The sequence below is a fragment of the Miscanthus floridulus genome, chromosome 16 (assembly GCF_019320115.1).
Source record: "Miscanthus floridulus cultivar M001 chromosome 16, ASM1932011v1, whole genome shotgun sequence".
NCBI classification, from domain to species: domain Eukaryota; kingdom Viridiplantae; phylum Streptophyta; class Magnoliopsida; order Poales; family Poaceae; genus Miscanthus; species Miscanthus floridulus.
Window position 1 is genome coordinate 328,556 of NC_089595.1, and position 18,707 is coordinate 347,262.

The window sequence follows — 18,707 nt, forward strand, 5'->3', positions numbered from 1 at the left end:
ATGCGGAAGCTAAAGAGCAAGGTAGAGATATGCAAACTCCCGTCGACGACTCTGGTATTTTTACCGAGGTATCGAGAAGCACGCAAGCTTCCCCCTAGTCTTTGTTGGAGCCCCTCGCAAGGAATCCCTCACAAGGGCCAAGCTCCCGGTCGGGTGACTCCGTGGATAGCCTCGGGCCTTCCCCACCGCAAGTGGGTCTCCGATGTGCCTCACGGCAAGACTCTCCCGGATGCTCCCCGCCGTCTTCACTATCAAGCTTCTGGCCGAAACGCCATGGGCCTTGTTTCCTCCGGTACACGGTGGCGGCCACACCACAACCGCGGTTGGTGTGATCTCGCAAGACTTCAAGCCCCTCCGATGTACAACACTTGTGCTCGCAAGCACGGGGTGGCAAGAGGTATGCAAACCTCACTAAACACTAGGCAAACACCTAGAGCAAGCGCATAAGGGGTGGTCTAATCAACCTAAGCACTTCGCAAAGCACTTATGCTAATCACCTAATAAAACACTGAGCACTATGCATGTGGAGATCACTAAAATGGTGTATCAACACCCTTGGTATGTTTCCTCAGCTCCACACATCTCAAATGGCCGGTTGGGGGTTGTATTTATAAGCCCCACTGAGAAAGTAGCCGTTGGGGTCGAACTCCCGCAATTCTGCTACTGACCGGACGCTGAATCATCCTGACCGGACGCGTCTGGTCGTCCCGACCGTTGCAGCCGCGAACCATCGATCGGACGCTGCCAGCATCCGGTCGCCTGCCACCGGACACGTCCGGTCGCAGTTTTGCACGCCTAGAACCTCTCTGTACTCGATCGGACGCTGATGCCCTGCGTCTGGTCGGTTGCCGCCAGCGTCCGGTCTAGCGTCCGATCGCCTCTACGAGCTCGTTTCTTTGCGATCTTGCGTACGGCTTGGTTCCAATCTTCATGCTTGGACTTGGCTTGATCTTTTGGGTCTTCTCTTGTGCTTCAAAGGTCTTGCTTGAGGTGTTGATCATCGAATCATCACGTTGCCTTCGTCCAAGTTATGTTTTGCACCCTATTGAACTACAACACAAACACTTGCAAATTCATTAGTCCAATTTGGTTGTGTTGGTCATCAACCACCAAAATCCAAAGTAAATGGGCCAAGGGTCCATTTTCCTTACAATAGGTATATATATGCATGATATAGTTAAGCTTTAGTATCGTAGTTCTATTTATCTTGTTCATCCAAAAAACAGCCCACGAAACCACGTTGCAGCCCATTACCTATCTGCTCACCCGGCCATCAAGGCTGATTCTAGTCCATTCTCCTCCCTTAGTCAAGAAACTCGTGAGGCAAAGCGCAAGAGCCGCGAGCCCGACGGATGCTCCCGCGAGATGAAATCCTAGCGCCTGCCTAGCGAAGACGTTGGCCACACCGCCCGGCAACCTTAAAAATAACCTGAGTGCGGTGTCGCCCTAAAACGCAGTGTTGTAGCTGATCTACCACTATTGTGGCTCGAGCACTCGGGAAGCAGGCAGGTGTAGTTCAACCGTGGGTCACCTCACACCCCACTAGATACCAGCGGCTAGGATGGCACGTTGGTCGCCATCACAGACGCACACCATTAGAGCCATCTGGAAGCACATACAGATCTTGTTTTGGTATCTTTCTTAACCAAATTCAGAGGCAACAACTCAAGTTCTCCTTTGATCTTTGCTCAATTTATAATATATTTTCTTTAGCTTGGGGCTTGGGCATACCCAACTTTGAAATCCTGGGTCTGCCACTGGGCCTAGGCAAGGAATGCCCAGACACACAGTCTTCCGTGCCCGAGAGGCAGAGGTCGATAGCGAGGTCCGCCATTGATAGCTAGGCCGGTGGCTCGTGGACATGTCGATCACCGAACAACAGGTCCAGCCCATCGATGGCCCAAGATAGCCCATGAGGCAGGCATGTGTGGAACAGCTCATCGTTAGCCGCAAGGGCGGAGCCTACCAAGCCGCGGCGCGGGGCGTAGGCAGAGCGATCGCGGTATGGGCACAGGTCGAAGGAGTGGTAGATGTCGCTATCATAGCTCCTAGCGTCCTGACATGGCATGCGCAGCATGGCCTCGTCCACCGTTGGGTCAACCGCTGGAGCCTTGACAGAAGAGGGTGAGCCCCGAGACAAGTGTTCGAAATCAAAGACTGCCTCCATGTGCAGCTGGACAATCATCCTAGGCGTGGCGCAAAACGCGTTGCTTTCCCCGTAGCAGGGCATGGCATCACGCATCGACATGACAGGGCAAGTGAACGCTCCAACGTGAACAACCTGCCTCATTTCCTGCGCCGGGAAGCCTGGCCCAGAACCCCTCCCGAGGCATGGCTCATTCGGCCCAGTGAACCTGGTTGTCCGTGGCCGCGAACCACCGCCGCCGCCGCCGCCGCTGAAGCCTGGATGAAAGCCATTGTAGTTACTATCGTCACTGTCCTCGTCATCGTCGGCGCCGTAGAGCTTGTCGTTGGAGGACAGCGGCGGCGTGTGCCAGTCCTGAAACTCCACGATCCGGATGCGGACTGTCAGTGACCTGGTCTTCATGCGCACGATGGATAGGCTAGTTAGAGTGTCGGTGTAGAAAGTGATCAAGTAAATATTTGTAGTTTTGTCGTACGTTGCGATCGGAGGTGGCCTAGCACTCAATGAAACAGGGTTTTACTGGTTCAGGCAACGTGCCCTACATTCAGTTTGAGTCGGTTGGTGACTTTATTCCTGAGCCCAGGTGCTCGAAGTTTGCAGTGGGGTTACAAACGAGAAGGAGAAAGATGGGGGGTACAAGAGGTCCGGTCGAACTTCGGTCAGAGGGACCGAGAGTGACGGGAGCCCCGCTATGAGATAAGTGTTCAAGCGTGTGCTTGAGGTTTGAACCTGGCGGTTCTATGGTTGTGTACTAGTGAACTTGATCGATCTAGTGAAAATAGAATGACTTGGATGTTGGGAGAGAGCACATCCCCTTTTATAGATGAAGGGGATGGCCTTACAAGTGTGAGGGAGAGAGTACGTATGCTTCTAAGCCTTGTTGCACACGCCGGTGGGTATAGGATGATGGTAGGTGCCCACAACACTATTGGATGTCGGATGCACATGGGAGGTTCCGTCGTCCTGTTCGAGTATGGCATATGTCGGTACTTGCTATACTGTTGATGTCTAGAGGTATGTGAGGAGTTTCACCATGTTCGCTCAGTACGGTAAATACCAGCGCCCACAACACTATCAATGCCCAGAGGCATGTGGGGGGGGGGGCTTACCGTATGGGAGTTAATGACACCCACAATACTGTAGGGGAAGTGCCGGCGCCTACAACACTGTTTGTGTAAAGGAGGTTGTAGAGTACTGTTTCTGTAGGTGTACAGGGTACGTTTCCTGGTATCATGGTTTGACTTATGCGCCTTGCCTTGTTTTCTCCATTCGTTCCCTGGTTCTTTCCGAGCAGGTGTCCCTGGTCGGTTGGTCCTAGCCGACTCTAATTGCGCCAGTCGGAGAAGAGCAGTGAGCAGTTTTTTTGCGTGCTCCGGTCGGAGACGTGGAGTCGGAGTCAGAAGTAGTGCTTTGGCCAGGCCTTCCGGTTGGAGATGCCGCCCGAAGGCGGGCTGGAGACCAAAGTGAGCCCTCTGGTCGGAGAGGTGGGCCGAAGTCAGAAAACGAGCGTCGCTCCTCCTTGGCCAGACCTTCCGGTCGGTGATTGGATCGCCCTTCTAGCCTGTTGTTTAGATACTTAGGGCGGCCCATAAGTTGCGCGTTTGTCTATTTGGGCCAAGCCTTTGTTGGGAAGCCAGTCCGCGAGAGACCCTAGGTTTATGAACCCGACAGGAGCCCCCGAGCCCCCGGGCGATTCGGGTAGAATCGTCTAGAGGATTTTTTGTCTTGACGGTGGGTGCGCGTGAGCGCACCTGCGGGTGTAGCCCTCAAGCCCCTGGGCGATTCGGGCAGAATCGTCTGGTTTTTTTTTCGTGTTGCCAGTGGGGGAGGTTTTCGTTTTGTCAGTGGGTGCGCGCGAGCGCACCCACGGGTGTAGCCCGTGAGCCCCCAGGCGATTTAGGCATAATCGTTTGGGGGGTGTTTGTTTAGCGGGCGTGTGTGTGTTTTTTAGTCGAGATGAAGTCGTTTAACCAAGGCATCATTGAGCAGGCAAGACGGTTAATTTTTTAGGGATTTGGGTGAGCCGGAGCTCGTGGATCCTGGCATCGGTGCGTGCCGTGGGATCGGGCGAGGCAGTTAGTTTTTAGGGATCGGACGAGACAGAACTCATGGGTCCTGGTGTCGATGCGCGCCGTGGGATCAGGTGAGTCAGAGTCTTGGATTCTGGCCTTAGTGCAGCCTGCGCAGCCAAGATAGTTAGTTTAGGGATCGGGTGAGCCGGAGCTCGTGGATCCTGATGGGGCGAGTTCGGGGTTGCAGACCCAGGCGTTTGGTGTGCAGTCATAGCATAGACGGATGGGGCGAGTTCAAGGTCATAGACCCAGGCGTTGTATCTTGAGCCCCCGAGCCCCATTGGGCTTTGGTAGGGGTCGGTTTCAGTTGTGTGCGTTACCCCGTCCTTGGTTTCTCACAACCGGAGGGGCTGCGTTTTGTCCCTTGTCCCGATCGTTCGGGCTCGAGTGACATGCTCGGTGAGTTCGCTAATGGGTATGATCGAGTGGAATCTGGGTCCATCATTCATGACGGGGTCGGCATAGCCCTCTTCTGATATTCTACTGCTCCTTTACCTGCAACTCGGCAGATGCCTGGGTCGTTCCGGAGACTGACCCAGGTGGCCTAATGGCCTCTCCTCGATGGAGATTCTGTGGGCTTGGAAGAGGCTTAGGATCGAACGAGAAGGTTGAGATGACCCTGTCTACCAGACTGGGTGAGGGCCACATGGGGCTCATCTGCGTTTTTCTCTCCTGGCTCTGTTTAACGTGGCGCGGCCTTGAGCCCTTCGTGGCCCGGCCTTCGAACCCCGATCGGTCGTTGCTCATGTCAAATGAGGCAACTGCCGCTTCGTGACGCAACACAGAGCATTTGTGATGCATCTCGCTGCATGTGCGATGCTTAGTTCCCAAACCCCTAGGCGGTTTAGGGCCCGAATCATCCGGAGGGCGCGGGCGTATGGAATGGTTGCGCGTATGGATGTATGAAATGATTATAAAGAAATAGAGGGGGTTGGTAGTGTTACCTTGATGACTCGAGCAACGGGTTTTGAAGAGCTTCAGTTGGAAATGTCCGATCGGGACCCGCACTCGTCGTTTGTGATGGAGTCAGCATGGCCTACATGGGGCGTCCCTTCGCTTCCTACCTATCTCTCGGTGTGCTTTTCTGAGCCGTTCGATCGACTTTGGAAACCCGATGGTCTGTCGTGGTAGAGATCCTGTTTTGTGTTTTTCCAAGTCCTACCTAGGGATGCAGAGAGCTGCCTACATGTGGTGACGCTTTGGTTTTCGCACCTAGTCGTGTGATAGTGGTGGGCCATACCCAGGCCATGTCTCGCCTCACTAGGCGGCGTTCCGTCTGACCAGGCATCGTTCCACTGGTCAGCGTGCGTCCCATCGGTCAGGGTGTGTCCCATCGTTTTCCATCCACATTGAATGGGGGAAGGGAGAGAGTTTTTCACTCTGATCTTTTGCCCCTCTTTGGCTGTCGTGTTTCTTCCTTAAATAGGTGGAGGGAGAGGGCTCTCCATCGTAGTCCTTTGCCAGTTCTTCAACTATTGTCTCTCCTCTTTCTTCACTGAGAGTGCCTATATGCCATGGCGGTTCCTAAGTGAGAGAGAGGGTGAGCGAGGGGAGGACTTACAGATCCTTTCGTGAATCTGGAGCATGATGTCGAGCTGGAGGCTGCCCAGGGCGGTGCTGGATTCATCTATGAGGCCTTGTTTGGGATGGAGCCATGTGTGGACTTTCTCTGGTGGATCTTCGCCGGGCGAGCCTTGTCGGAGGGGAAGTTGCTCAGGATCATGTCGGTGGAGGGTTTTGCGCCTGCAACTGCTCAGGTTGTCCAGTTCATAAAGTTTGATGAGACCTCTTCTAGCATGGCGGCTGTACCTCAGGAGCAGCGTCCCTGCCCAGGAGCTGCCTCGACTGCATGAGAAGGTCAGGAGCTCCATGCTCTTCTGCTGAGCATCTATGGGTACGACGCCCTTGAGGTACCCATTGCGCTCGCCGAAGTCAAGGGAGCAGAACCGGGCGGATCCCTTGAGGTACCCGTTGCGCTCGCCGAAGTCGAGGGAGTAGAACTGGGTGGGGCCCCAGCAGAGGTGGTTATGTCCGGCGGCGTGTGCCGTGGTTTCTCCTTTGGCATTCAGGCGATGTCGTAGAGCGGCCGTAGTAGTATTTGGAGTAGTAGTAGAAAATGTAATAGTTGAGTTCGTGGGTGAGTCCCCGTGTGAACAATTTTTTTGTATCAATGAATACATCAGTACTGTTTTTGTGATAGAAACACGATATCCGTTCCTTGTTTTTTTTATCCTAGCGTAACTTTTGTTTTTATCCTTTTCTTTTTCGCACCTACCCATTAGTTCCATAGGCTGCAGCTGTTAAGAGCCTAGGCATGGCCTGTGGGGCTCGGCTCTTGTAACGTAGGTCGTGGCGGGGTGCGTTCAGTTGGGAGTAAGAACAGAGTCACGTAGGGCAATCAAAGGAATGGAAAGTGCTCCTGTTCGGGGACAAAGTTGTTTATCAGGTGATAGTAAAAAAGGGAGGTAATATTCATTATTGTACCCTTATGGAGCCCCTGAGTGACCCGGGCTAAAAAATTTTGGGCTGGGGTGCTTTTATAGGAGCAAGTGTTGACTAAAAAGCGGTAAGACCAATTTTAGGGAAAAAACAATATAGCTGTTCAATGTTCCAAGTGTTGGTGAGAACGTTGCCATTGTTGTCCTTCAGTCGGTAGGTGCCCGGTCGGATTACTTCGGTTACCGTATAGGGCCCTTCCCATGGTGGAGAGAGTTTGTGTTTTTCCTTCGTTGATTGGGTCCTCCGGAGTACGAGATCGCCGACTTTGAGTATCCTCCCCCTGATCTTCCTTTCGTGGTACCTACGCAGGGTTTGCTGGTAGCGAGCAGAGTGGGTGATGGTTGTCTCGCAGGCCTCTTTGAGCAGGTCGACTGTGTCTTGTTGAGCCTCCATGGCTCGGTCGTAGTCGAAAGCCTTCACTCTTGGGGCACCATGGTCGAGGTCAAAGGGCAGCATTGCCTCAGCTCTGTAGGCCAGGAAGAAGGGTGTGAACCCTGTGGATTGGTTTGGGGTTGTTCTTAGGCTCTAGAGGATCGCTGGGACCTCTACAACCCATCGCCCAGCGTACTTGTTGAGTCAGTCGAAGATGTGTGACTCAAGTCCTTGGAGGACCATGCCATTGGCACGCTCGACCTGACCGTTAGTTCGTGGATGTCCGACCGAGGCCCAGTCGATCCTGATGCCGTATCCATCACTGAAGTCTAGGAACTTCTTTTCGATGAAGTTAGTCCCGTGGTCAGTGATGATACAGTTAGGAACGCCGAACCGGTAGATGATGTCAAGGAAAAATTTGACTGCCTCTTCTGAGTGGATGTTGGTGATGGGCTTGACCTCTATCCACTTGGTGAACTTGTCGACTGCTACGAGTAGGTGAGTGAAACCGCCTGGGCCCTTTTTGAGGGGTCCCACCATGTCGAGGCCCCAGACCGCGAATGACCATGTGATGGGGATGGTTCGGAGCTCCTGTGCCGGCAAATGGGTTTGCTGAGCGTAGAACTGACATCCTTCACACCTATGGATGACCTCCTCTACATCTCGTAGCACGGTGGGCTAGTAAAAATCTTGGCGAAAGGCTTTTCCGACCAGCGACCTTGGGGCCGCGTGATGTCCACAAATCCCAACATGGACCTCGAGGAGGAGCTGCTTCCCCTGGTTGGTGGGGATGCACTTCATGATCACCCCTGATGGACTCCGTTTGTAGAGCTCATCACCGAGCGTGATGAAGGTCTTAGCATGTTGAGCGATCCATCGGGCTTCAGTCCTTTCAGGAAGGAGAACCTCCTCGAGGAGGTAGGTGAGTAGCGGCGCTCGCTAGTCGGTTTGATTGAGTGCCAATATGGTGATGTTTGTGGGTGACGTCGTCATGGAGGTATTGGGATCAAAGCCCCCTAGCGCTAGCTTGGCGTTGGGGTCAGAGCCCCCGGGTGCTGACTTGGCGTCGGGGTTGGAGCCCCTGAGTGCTGGCTGGGCATCGGTGTGTGTCTGGATCAGACCTTCTAGGATGCGGGCGAATGACTCATGGACATCGTTGATGAAGATCCCGCTTGGGGATGGATCCCGCCTGGTGGCCAATTTCACAAGAAAATCGGTGGCATCGTTGTCCCTTCGAGGGACATGATGTAGCTCGATCTCCTGGAATTTGTCCTCGAGCTTGCGCACCTCTTGGCAGTATGCTGCCATGAGGGGGGTTTTGTAGGAGGACTCCTTCATGACCTGATCAACGACTAGCTCCGAGTCACTGTGAATGTAGAGTCACGTAGCACCAAGCTCGATGGTGATGCGTAGTCCGTTGATGAGGGCCTCGTAATCCACGGCATTGTTTGAGGCTGAAAAGTGGAGGCACATGGCGTAGTGGTGCCTACTCCCATCTGGGGAGATTAGAACCACTCCAGCCCCTGAGCCAGGCGCCATTATGGACCCATCGAAGTACATCATCTAGTACTCGTGGGTGACGTCCGGGGTCGGTAGCTGTACCACTATCCATTCGACGACAAAATCCATGAGAGCCTGAGATTTAATGGCGATACGGGGGATGTACCTCATGTCGTGGCCTATGAGTTTGAGTGCCCACTTAGAGATCTGCCCCGCGGCATCGCGGTTGCAGATGATGTCCCCGAGTGGGTATGAAGTGACAACCGCGACTTCGTGATCGGTGAAGTAGTACAAGAGCTTTCGGGTCACCATCAGCACATGACATATAGGAGTTTTTGCACCTAGGAGTACCAGACCTTGGGGTCGGTGAGTTCTTCACCAACGAAGTATACGGGCCGCTGGACCTTAAGTTGGTTTCCCGGCTCCTCCCTTTCGACGACCAGCGCAGCGCTTACCACGTTGTTGCTGGCCGCGATGTAGAGGAGAAGGGGTTCTCCCTGTTCAGGAGCGACGAGGATCAGTGCTGACATTAGGGACGCTTTGAGGCTCTCCAGGGCCTACTGAGCTTCCTCAGTCCAGACAAAAGTGTCCATCTTTTTGAGGAGCTTGTAGAGTGGCATCCCCCGCTCACCAAGCTGGGAGATGAATCAGCTTAGGGCAGCCAGACAGCCGGTGAGCCTTTGCACGCCCTTGATGTTTCATATGGGACCCATGTTGGAGATGTCCATGATTTTTTTGGGGTTGGCCTTGATGCCACGCTCGGACACAATGTATCCTAGCAGCTTCCCCTTCGAAACCCTAAAAACACATTTTTTGGGATTTAGCCTGATGTTGAATCTTCGGAGGTTCACGAATGTTGCGGCCAAGTTAGTGATTAGGTCACAAGCTTGAGTTGTTTTGACCACTATGTCATCAACATAGACGGCGATCGTTGGTCTTGGCTGCTCGGTTTGATCAGGCTGATCGAGCGGGTCGATTTGGTTAGTGAAGCATTGCTGCATGCACCTTTGGTTGGTGGCGCCAATGTTCTTCAAGCCAAATGGCATGGTTACATAGTAGTACGAACCATATGGGGTGATGAATGAGGTTGCGAACTGATCAGACTCTTTCATTGTGATCTGGTGATAGCCTGAGTAGGCATCCAGAAAGGAGAGGATCTCACAACCCGAAGTGGAGTCGACTATCTGGTCTATGCACGACAAAGGAAAGTGATCCTTTGGACACGGTTTGTTGAGGCCAGTATAATCAACGCACATTCTCCACTTCCCGGTCTTCTTTTTAACAAGAACGGGATTGGCAAGCCAGTCAGAGTGGAATACCTCTCTGATGAATCCGGTTGCTAGGAGTTTGGAGATCTCTTCGCTTATGGCCCTGTGCCTCTCATCGTCGAAGCAACGTAGGCGTTGGTTGGTGGGCTTCGAGCCCAGGATGAGGCACAGTGCATGCTCGGCGACCTCCCGTGGTATGCTCGGCATGTCAAAAGGCTACCATGCAAAGACATCGTGGTTGTCACGTAGGAAGTCGACGAGCTCGTGTTCCTATTTGGCCGGGAGTTGGGTCTCTATCCGAACCGTCTTGGTTGGGTCGGTGGGGTCGATTCCCACCGCCTTGGTTTCCTCGAGCGGATGGAAGGCTATCGAGGAGGTTGGTTTGTTGTAGTATGGGACTGCCAGGATTGATGATTCCCTGAGCCGCGGGAGTTCAGACGAGTTGATGACCACAGTGGCGAGCTCGTAGAGCTCGCAGTCGCACGCGAAGGCATGCGAAAAGGCGCTACTCATGGTGATGACGCCGTTCGGTCCTAGAATCTTTAGCTTGAGGTAGGTGTAGTTGGGGATTGCCATGAATTTGGCGTAGCATGGCCGCCCCAAGATGGCGTGGTAGGACCCTGGAAAGTCCACCACTTCGAAGGTGAGGACCTCCGATCGGAAGTTGGCCCGGTTGTCGAACGTGAAGGGCAGGTCGATCTGCCTGAGCGGGTATGCCTGCGCTCCCAGGATCACCCCATGGAAGGGAGAGCCCATCAGATGGAGCTCCGACCGGGGGATGCGTATGGCATCGAGGGTGTCGACGTAGAGAATGTTGAGGCCGCTACCTCCGTCCATCGGCACCTTGGTGAGGCGCTTCTTGTAGACGATGGGGTCAACAACGAGCGGGTAGTATCCCGGTCTTGCGACGTGGGAGGGATGGTCCCTCTGATCGAAGGTGATCGAAGATTCTGACTAGCTGAGGATGGAGGGGATGGCCGTCTCGATGGCGCAGGCCTCCCTATAGCGTACCTTGTGCTGGCGCTTGGACCAGATGGCGTCGGATCCACCAAAGATCATGATGCATTCCTCAGCATCGGGGAAACCATCTCCGTCCTTGCCTGCCGCACCTCCTTTCTTGGCTACCGCCTCTTTGCCATCCCCTTCTTTTGGCCCACCAGCCTATCATAGGAAACATTTGAGGAGCTCGTAGTCCTTATAGAGGTGTTTGATGGGGTAGGCGTCGTTGGTGCATGGACTATCCATGAGCTTGTCGAAGTGGTTAGGCAGTCCCTGTTGGGGCTGCTTGCCCGTGCGATCAGCCGTGGCGACCAACGCGGTGCTTTCTGACCAGCACTGATCCTTTTTGTTCTTCTTGCCCCTCTATGTGGAGGGGCCCTCGTCTTGGTCCATGTGCTTCGCTTTGCCTTTGTCCTAGCCCTCATTGAAGACTGCTCCGACTGTCTCCTCGCCGGAGGCATGGTTAGTGGCTACGTCGAGCATGTTGTGGGTGGTACAGGGCTTCAGGCATCCAAGCTTGTGGATCAGGGACTCGTAGGTCATCCCAGAGAGGAATGCACTGATGATGTCTGTGTCGACGACATCAGGGAGGGAGTTGTATTGTTGGGAGAACCTATGGATGTAATCCTATAGGGACTCGCTGAGCTCCTGCTGGCAACTCTTGAGGTCCCAGGAGTTTCTAGGGCAGACGTACGTCCCCTAGAAATTTCTGATGAAGACCCTCTTGAGGTCCACCCAGTCGCGGATGCTGTCATGCGGGAGGAATTCAATCCATGCTCGAACATGTTCCCCCATGTAGATTGGGAGATACTAAATGATGAAATAGTCATTATCCACCCCTCCGGCTCGATAGGCGAGCCGGAAATCTTTGAGCCAAATGCCGGGGTTTGTCTCCCCGGTGTACTTGGTGATGTTGGCAGGTGGTCGAAAGCACTATGGGAACAGTGCTCTCTGGATATGCCGGTCAAAGGCCCATGGTCTCGGGCCCTTAGGGCTAGGACTCCAATCATTCGGTTGGCGACCATGCCTGGGGCGCGTTTCGCTGCTCCCCTCGATGGTTCGGCCAGGATCTGTGTCGCCTATTCTTGCCACCGCCCGGTGGACATCATCATCATGCCAGGCCTAATGCTGGTTGCTGACGATGCTGTGAGTGTCCTGGTGCAGATCGGGCTGCTCATGTACTGGTGGTCGGTGCGGAGCAGGCACCAGGTCGGACCGAGTTGCAGCAGCTACCTCCCAAGCCGCACATGGTAGCTGTAGCGGCGAGTGGATGGAGCGATTCGTCTGGTGCATCACTGCTCCCCCAGTGGGGAGAGAGGGCACGTGTCGGAGTTGTGCTGCGGAGCTTTCCACCTGTTGAACGGCGGTGGCTTCTCCTAGAACCTGAAGGTTCTGGTAGACCGCCCACTCCTAGGGGTCGACGGGCTCGGGAACGCCGCGCAGCAGCATTGCTGCAATAGCGATGTTCTGGCTAGCCCGAGCGAACTGTGGGAGATCATTCCCCTCATTCATGATGTCATGTTGGACCTAACTGGCACAGCCATAGGCGCCGCCCGCCGGGTTATGCGCATGGGGCGCAACGTGCTGCACCGAGCTTGCTGGCGCAGGCGACGACTGGTTCCACCGCCATTGTCGTAGTTCCTTGTCGTGCCCCTGTGCAAACATGAGGGCCCCCGCACATGGGTCCGAAGGGGTGTGAGTTTGTGCAGACTCCACAATGACCGATGGCTGTCCTAGGACATCCGCCATAGCGCACTCCCAGGACGGACGGTGGCTAGGTGCCACGTCGCCGATGCTGGAGCCATTGCTCTCACCCTCGTCATCCGAGAGCCCATGGAAAGTGGTAGGAGCATAGTTTGCCATTCCCATGAATTCGGATGTGAGGGGGGAAGGTGACAGCGTCCCTCGGAGCCCCCGAGTGTATGCGTCCATGGAGGACGCGAGCCCGTAGGGGAACTAATCATACGGTGTCTAAGATGCGGTCAATATGATCCCTCTAGACAATCGGCGGGAGATAGTAAATAGAGAGTAAATTACAGTATGCATATTACTCATAGTGGTGTTTGAGCAGAGAGTTTGCTCAGAATGAAGCGCAGATGCTGTGTCGTTGAAGTCGTCGTGCGTCCTAGAGCCGATGGAGGGCGCCCCTTCGATGGGTGCCGGAACGAGTGCATCCTCGTGGAGGTGTAGTACGTCGAGCCAGTCAGCGATGAAGTCTAGGCTTCTGAAGAGGAAGGCCTAGGATGGCTCGAAGATGGGTGGAACCCACATCCCCATAGGTGGGAGTGCGGGAAATTCTAGTGAGCCAAAGCGAATCGTATCGCCTGAGCCCGTCATGGCGAAGGTGGTAGAAAAGTGGTCCATCTGATGACCAAAAAGTGTTGAACGTACAACGTCTTCCCCACGGATGACGTCAACTGTCGGTGCAGAAAGTGACCAACAAGTAAATATTTGTAGTTTTGCCATACGTTGCGATCGGAGGTGGCCTAGCACTCAATGACACATGATTTATACTGGTTCAGGCAACATGCCCTACATCCAGTTTGAGTCGATTGGTGACTTTATTCCTGAGCCTAGGTTCTTGAAGTTTGCAGTGGGGTTACAAACGAGAAGGAGAAAGATGGGGGGTACAAGAGGTCCGGTCGGACTCCGGTCAGAGGAGCCAAGAGTGACAGGAGCCCCGCTATGAGCTAAGTGTTCAAGCGTGTGCTTAAGGTTTGAGCCTGATGGTTCTATGGTTATGTACTAGTGAACTTGATCAATCTAGTGAAAATAAAATGACCTGAATGTTGGGAGAGAGCGCGTCCCCTTTCATAGATGAAGGGGATGGCCTTACAAGTGAGAGGGAGAGAGTACGTATGCTTCTAAGCCTTGTTGCCGACGTCGGCGGATACGGGATGATGGTAGGCGCCCACAACACTGTTGGATGTCGGATGCACGTGGGAGGTTCCATTGTCCTGTTCAGATATGGCAGATGTCGGTACTTGCTATACTATTGATGTCCAGAGGTATGTGAGGAGTTTCACCATGTTCGCTCAGTACGGAAAATACCAGCGCCCACAACACTGTCGATGCCTAGAGGCATGTGGGGGGGGGGGGCTTACCGTATGGGAGTTAATGACGCCCACAATACTGTAGGGAAAGTGTCAGCGCCTACAACACTTTTTGTGTCTAGGAGGTTGCAGAGTACTGTTTCTGCAGGTGTACAGGGTACAGTTCCTGGTATCGTGGTTTGACATGTGTGCCTTGCCTTGCTTTCTCCGTTCGTTCCCTGGTCCTTTCTGAGCGGGTGTCCCCGGTCGGTTGGTCCCAGCCGGCTCTGATTGCGCCAGTCGGAGAAGAGCAGTGAACATGTTTTTTGTGTGCTCTGGTTGGAGACGTGGGGTCAGAGTCAGAAGTAGTGCTTTGGTCAGGCCTTCTGGTTGGAGAGGCCGTCCAGAGGTGGGCTAGAGACCGAAGTGAGCCCTCCAGTTGGAGAGGTGGTCCGGAGTCAGAAAACAGGCGTCGCTCCTCCTTGGCCAGACCTTCTGGTCGGTGATTGGATCGCCCTTCTAGCCTGTTGTTTAGATACTTGGGCCAGCCCATGAGTTGCGCGTTTGTCTATTTGGGCTGAGCCTTTGTTGGGAAGCTGGTCCGCAAGGGACCCCGTATTTATGAACCCGACATAGTTCCTGAGCCACCGGCTCCTAACTGTAATGTCTATTCTTCTGTACATTACTCCTAGCATGTAGGCATGAGGGATGACCACGATCTCTGGATCGTCGTCTAGTGCTTTGGCACCTCTATATGTAACAACATACGGTGATGAATGGAACTTGAGCAATGTCCCCAATTTCCCACTCTTACATCTCTTACATGGTATCAGCTTTCTTCTTGATCCACCTCCCCTCCCGCCTGCCTCTGGTGGCGGCAGTGGTGACCACCGCAAGAAGCGCAAGGCGTTCGACAACAACCATGACTGTTCACCTGCATCCGGCGGCAATACTTCCTTGACCAGCGTCAATCTCGCGCCACCTCCTGCTGGACCACAGTGGGCGACCTCCTACAACCCTTGGCAAGGGGTCGTTCAGGCGTGGCTGCTGCACACATGGTGCCCCAGTGTTCTCGGCTCTCATCCTGGAGTTCAACTGCCTCAGGCGCTAGCCGCCCTTGCTACGCCCCCGCCTCCACAGGATGCGTCCTCAATTCCACCAGGACTCTACTCGGCACTCAACAACATGTCCCTCCACAACTCTGTAGGCGGTGGAGGTGACTGGTTCCTAGACACCGGCACGACGTCACACATGGCCGCCAATCCTGGTATTCTTGCCACTCACTCTGTGTCGACGAAATATGGTCGGCAGTCTACCTAGGGGTATGCCCAAGGTAGTAGATTATCGGTAGACAGATGCGCAAGCTACAAACAAGATGGTGACGCAAGACAGACACGAGGTTTTATCCAGGTTCGGCCACCGTCAAGGCGTAATACCTACGTCCTGCATCTGGTTGTATTGCTGTATGTCAATGAGAGATGTTTTTTAGAGGGGTCCCCTGCCCGCCTTATATAGTCTGGGGGGAAGGGTTATAGATCTGGAAACTAATCCTAACCAGTTACAATTGCCATAGGTGGCCGGATAAGGATTCCTATTCTAACCGACCAGGATCTTGCTTGATCTTCAAGTCTGTCTTGATTCCTTGCGCGGGACTCTGAGTAGATTGGTCGGGCCACGCGTCGTCTTCTAGTGGGCCAGATCCCCTGATCCGGGCTGGCCCAAGCCTAGCCGTAAGGGTATAGGGGTTAATACCCCCACAGCTAGTCCCCGAGCACCATGTATAGGGGCTAATACCCCCACACTTTGCCTCTACTATTCCCCACCAGATTGTTGTCGACAATGGGCACACTCTCTCTGCCCAGCGCACTGGACGCGCCATCATTCCTACAAATTCCTCTCCTTTACAATTGCACAACATCCTGATTTCTCCTCAGTAAAGAACTTGATTTCTGTTCGCGCACTAACTCATGATAACTCTGTCTCTGTTGAATTTGATCCTTGGGGTTTCTCCATTAAGGATCTTCAAACAAGGATGGCTATCCTCCGATGTGATTCTTCGGGCTAGCTCTACCCTCTGCGTACTCAGCCTGGTGCTCCTTCGTCATCGTAGGTGCTCCTCGCTTCCGCAGACACCGCTCTGGCACGCCCGGTTCGGTCACCCTGGCCATGCCACGCTTCAGCAACTTTCTCGCCATGTTGGTTTTTCCTGTTCCAAGTCCAGCGACCATACATGCCATGCTTGTCGTCTAGGCAAGCATGTACGGCTGCCATTTAGAGAGTCCAATAATGTATCTAGTGTTCCTTTTCAGCTATTGCACTGTGATGTCTGGACCTCACCGGTTGTGAGCAATTCAGGCTTCAAAGACTATCTCACTGTTCTTGATGATTATTCCCATTTTGTATGGACCTTTCCTCTCAGAAATAAATCAGATGTTCTGCCTACTCTCATTGCTTTTCATGCTTTTGTTCAGACTTAGTTTCAATTAAAGATCATGTGTTTCCAAACTAACAATGGCAAGGAGTTCAATAACTCAGCTTCTCGCGCGTTCTTTGCTGCTAATGGCATTGCTCTTCGCCTGACATGCCCATACACGTCCCAGCAAAATTGGTGCGCTAAATGTGTTCTTCGCACGCTCAATGATGGCACTCGAGCACTTCTCTTTCAGGCTTCTCTTCCCTCCTCCTTTTGGCCTGATGCACTTCTCACGTCCTCCTATCTTCTCAATCGGCGACCGTGCCGTCCCCGTGGCAACTCCACACCGTTTGCATTGCTGTTTGGAACGCCGCCAGACTACGCACACCTGTGGGTTTTTGGCTGCCTGTGTTACCCAAACACTGCTGTCACTGCTTCACACAAGCTTGCTCCCCGCTCTGTCCGATGCGTTTTGCTGGGATATCTAGCAGATCAGCGCGGATACAAGTGCTATGATCCCGAGAGCAAGCATGTCATTATTTCATGGCACGTCTACTTCGACGAGCACAGCTTCCCTTTTGTGTAGGTTGTGACGACTCAGATGTCGGAACATCCAAATTGCCCACCGTGCCACACCGAATTCTTGCTGGTGTAGTCTGCACGTCGACAGCGCACTCCACGGGCTCCCCAGCGCAACACAACTCTGGCAACAACAGTGCTGGGCCCTTCCACACCGGCTGCTCCAGCAGTGCCGGGCTCTTCCACACCGGCTGCTCCAACACCGGAGTCACTTACGCCCGCGACCACAACGTCGGCCCCGCCTACCGCTACCCCGACATCGACCGCACCTGCTGATGCCACGACGTCGAGCACTTCTTCCCCGAACACACCAGCGGTGGCACGCCACCCCATGGTGACATGTGCGCGCGATGGCATTCACCTGCCGAATCTGAAGTACGCGAACATCGCCACCACTGCTTCACCGCCATCTTCGCCAACCACCGTTCGTGCTGCTCTCCGCGACCCCGACTGGCGAATGGCAATGCAGGAGGAGTTCGACATCCTACAGTCCAATGGAACGTGGACTCTAGTGCCGCGGCCACAACATGCCAACGTGATCACCGGCAAGTGGATTTTCAAGAACAAATTGCAACCAGACGGCTCATTGGAACGCTGCAAAGCCTGATGGGTTGTGCGGGGTTTCTCCCAGCGTGCTGGCGTCGACTTCAACCAGACATTCTCCTCGGTGGTCAAACCGGCAACCATCCGCACGGTTCTCCATCTGGCTACGTCACGTCGGTGGCCGGTGCACCAGCTCGACGTTAAGAACGCATTCCTCCATGGCGATTTGGCGGAGCATGTCTACTGCCACCAGCCTACAGGTTTCGTCGACAATACTCACCCAGATCACGTGTGCCTGCTGATCAAGTCGCTTTACGGCTTGAGACAGGCGCCATGTGCGTGGTTCTAGCGCCTCGGTACACATCTTCGCTCCATTGGCTTCACCGCAGCGAGTGCCGACTCGTCCCTCTTCATCTACCAGTGGGGTGTGGACATTGCCTATGCCCTTATCTACTTCGACGACATCATACTCACCGCGTCTTCCACAACGCTGCTGCAACATGTCGTCGACTAGTTGCGTAGCGCCTTCGCCATCAAGGGCCTCGGTGCTCTACGGTTCTTCCTTGGTGTTCAGGTTTGCCGTGACGACCGTGGCTTCTTTCTGTCACAGGCATAGTACACGGAGGACATTCTGGAGCGCGCGGGCATGGCCAACTGCAAACTGGCCTCAACACCCGTCGACACCAAGTCCAAACTGTCGATGCACGGCGGTGAGCCGGCAACTGATGGTACATTCTACCGAAGCATCACAGGAGCTCTCCGGTATTTGACACTCACGAGACCTGACATTGCATATGCGGTAAATCAAGCATGTCTACATATGCATTCGCCGACTGATGCCCACTGGAACCTTGTCAAAAGGATTATGCATTATCTCCGGGGAACCATTGACCACGGCGTCACCATCTCGACGTCCTCCTCCACTAAGCTCAAGGCCTACTCCGAAGCGGACTAGGCTAGATGCCCGGACACGCGGCGATCCACGTCAGCCTATCGTGTGTTCCTGGGTGATTCACTAGTATCCTGGCTGTCCAAGCGACAGACAACTGTGTCCGGATCAAGTGCTGAAGCAGAATATAGAGCAGTCGTCAATGCTGCTGCTGAATGTTGCTGGCTCCTCAATCTTCTTCAGGAACATCATGTCAAAATTGAGAAGGCCACAATCATCTATTGCGACAACATCTCAGCGGTGTACCTGACCGAGAACCCAGTTCATCATCGTCGTACCAAACATGTGGAGCTTGATGTTCACTTTGTACGTGAGAAGGTAGCTCTTGGTCAGTT

The 18,707-nt window shown here is 54.0% G+C and overlaps 1 pseudogene; it reads right to left on the reverse strand.

Annotated features, from left to right (window-relative positions):
- Positions 1-18,707, reverse strand: part of LOC136513560 (wall-associated receptor kinase-like 6) — a 70,242-nt pseudogene that overhangs the window by 23,223 nt on the left and 28,312 nt on the right.